The 3,038-nt window shown below is 36.1% G+C and overlaps 1 protein-coding gene across 1 annotated transcript in view; it reads left to right on the plus strand.

The window, feature by feature from the left end:
- The window catches only part of lrrc75a (leucine rich repeat containing 75A), a 122,526-nt gene that overhangs the window by 103,751 nt on the left and 15,737 nt on the right, over nt 1-3,038 (plus strand). The window lies entirely within an intron of this gene.

Below are 3,038 nucleotides of genomic sequence, written 5' to 3' on the forward strand. Positions count from 1 at the left end.
AGGTGGCAAAGGGAGTCTCGCTGGAACCCATCCCTGCCTGCATCGGAAGGGCCATAAAAGGAGATAGGGGCCCCATTACTGGAGAGTTATAGTAGGTGAACGCAGGGTTCACCACCCCAGCTAGGTGAGGGTATGAGAGGGCCTGGCACGGCATGGTTCCATATGCAATTTCAGCGGGCTGAACAAACAGCAAGTCTTGACCATCCTCCCCGGTCACAGCAGGCTGGGTGATGTTATCTTGATATGGAGGGTTGCTCTCCCCCTCCTGACCAGATAGGGTCTGAGTTTCCTCACTGTGAAGTCTCACTGGGTCAGGTTTGTGACTCGTCTCGTTTCCACCATTTTCACCTTTCACAACAAATACGATTTTACTTTAATACTTCATTTTCATTTATCATCTGAAAACAGATTTGCATTGTCTTCTAAAAACAAGGAACAAATTGTTTTCCTTATCAATCTTAATTTCAAATAAAAAAAATCATTCCTTTAAGGGGTGGTTGGCAGCCCTAAAGGTCTAAAACTGATTGTTTTTTAACTGTTTTATCAAACACAAAAATAGTCATACAGTCAATTTTAGAGAGGCTAAAACCAAAAAAATAGAGCACATCACCCCAGTTTTAAAGTCCCTACACTGGCTCCCTGTAGCTCAGAGAATAGACTTTAAAATACTTCTATTAGTTTATAAATCACTGAACGATCTGGCACCACAATACATTAAAGACTTACTATCGTCGTATCAACCCTCCAGAACACTCAGGTCTTCTGGTTCTGGTCTACTTTGTATCCCCAGAACCAGAACCAAACATGGAGAAGCAGCTTTCAGTTTCTATGCACCATCAATCTGGAACAAACTCCCAGAAAACTGCAAAACAGCCGAAACACTAAATTCCTTTAAATCAAGGATGAAAACTCACCTGTTTAGATCTGCCTTTGATTATTAGTCCACAAACAAATTCAGGTGAAAAGCTGCTCTGAACAAAATATCTTATTACATATTGACCATCTCCTTATGATTATCAAGTGTATTTGCTCAATCGTTTTTATGATTTTATTTGATGATTCTAATGTTCTGATGATATACTGTGTGATGTTTTTAATGATTGTAATGTTTTTTTTTATGATTGTAATGTAAGTCTGCTGATGTTTATGTTTATGTTATGTTTATGATGTAAAGCAATTTGAATGCCTTGCTGCTGAAATGTGCTATATAAATAAATTTTACTTACTTACTTACTAATAATTGGTGTTGTAGTACCTGAAAATCATCTGCAGCATGTACTCCGAGTGCTAGATGATCACTGAGTTTTTTTGTTTAAAACACATTTTTTGTTACTTAGCAAAAAAGTACATGAAATACTGGATAAATTTGACGAAACCCTCAGAAAATAATTGTTGGATGTACATGCACAACTGGAAAACCTTTGGAGTCAATCTGATTAAAAATGGCCACCATCGCTAAACGCACCATATGATGGGAACCATTCACATTTCTTTAAGAATTTTCTGTATTTTACAGTCTGCTATATGGTTTGCAGCCACCTTAGCAGTCAGATCTTAAATTTCAACAATGAAACTAAAATCAGATTGCATGAGAAAGCTAATTCTTCCATCTCATCATATCTCTGGTTGCTGTTCAGACAGAGGTGGGTGACCCCAGTCTAAAGTTTATATGTGTGTATCTTTCTGTAGCGTGGGATTGTGGTCTGAAGCCAAGCACATCTTGGGCTCTCCCAGCATTTCAGCTGCTTTTTATTTCTACTCTACAAGTCTGTCTGTGGTTGTTGTTTGCTTTAAGCTAAAGAGGGCAACATAGCCCTGGAAGCTGTGCTAGATGGATACAGGGACTGTTGGGAAAGCAATGCCTGTAGTCCATAGATAAACATTTCTCCATGCTGTTCACAACATGCAGTGACTGAAACTAACCCTCAGGTTTATGTGTAATTATTGTATGCCACTAAAGGAAAATGCAGAATGATAATGTTTTTGCTTATGTCTGTGTGTGTGTGTGTGTGTGTCTTACCATGAGTAAAATATCTCATGAATCATTAGACATTTTCTAATGAAACTCAAAGTAATCACTGATTGAACATCTGCAAATGATTAACTTTTATAGTCATCCCTCAAGATGCCCGCCTCAGCTTATTGATAGTAGCAAATACAAAAATGCTGATAATTCAGTCAACTTCCTAGATATTGATGTAAGGTTTGATGTAGTAACTGAGTCATCCTCTGAGAGCACCAACAGATCTTTGTTTAAAACTTTGGCCTGTAAGTGGAAAGTATTCATTCCTTTAAGAAATGTAAGTTTCATTTCTGTTGTTCTTTTTGCAAAAAAAGTGTTCAACATAAAAAAATACTGTTCAAGATTCTGAATGCTTTGTGGTGAAAACGTGAGTAAAGTCAGACACTAAAAATGTTGCTTAATGTGTGTGTTTTATTTTGTTAAAAGTCAACTCTGGTTTTCCAAACATCTTAAATATTATCAGTTACTTGATTTCTTTATTAATACCATTATTTTTAGTATATTGTTTAAAACAGGTCAGGGAAAGCTTGCAACCTAAATCAAAATATAGACCAGTAATAAAGGCCTATCATTCCTTGAAGGGATGCATATCGCTCACCACCTGCACTCTCTTCTCCTCCACAATATGCAAAAACATCTTATGATGAGGCAAGAGGCAAAAGTTATAGACATTTTCAGCAAACCTTGAAAATTAGGTTATCTTATCTTATGATATTGTAACATTTTGCAAGATGTCGTAGCACTAAGGTATACAGGTGCTGGTCATAAAATTAGAATATCATGAAAAAGTAGATTGATTTCAGTAGTTCCATTTAAAAAGTGAAACTTGTATATTATATTCATACATTACATACAAACTCATATTTTTCAAATGTTTATTTCGTTTAATTTTGATGATTACAAATGACAACAAATGAAAATCTCAAATTCATCATATCAGAAAATTAGAATCTTGTGAAAAGGTTCAAAATTGATGGCACCTGGTACCACACTCTAATCAGCTAATTAACTCAAA

Source organism: Kryptolebias marmoratus, linkage group LG2 (assembly GCF_001649575.2).
Source record: "Kryptolebias marmoratus isolate JLee-2015 linkage group LG2, ASM164957v2, whole genome shotgun sequence".
NCBI lineage: Eukaryota > Metazoa > Chordata > Actinopteri > Cyprinodontiformes > Rivulidae > Kryptolebias > Kryptolebias marmoratus.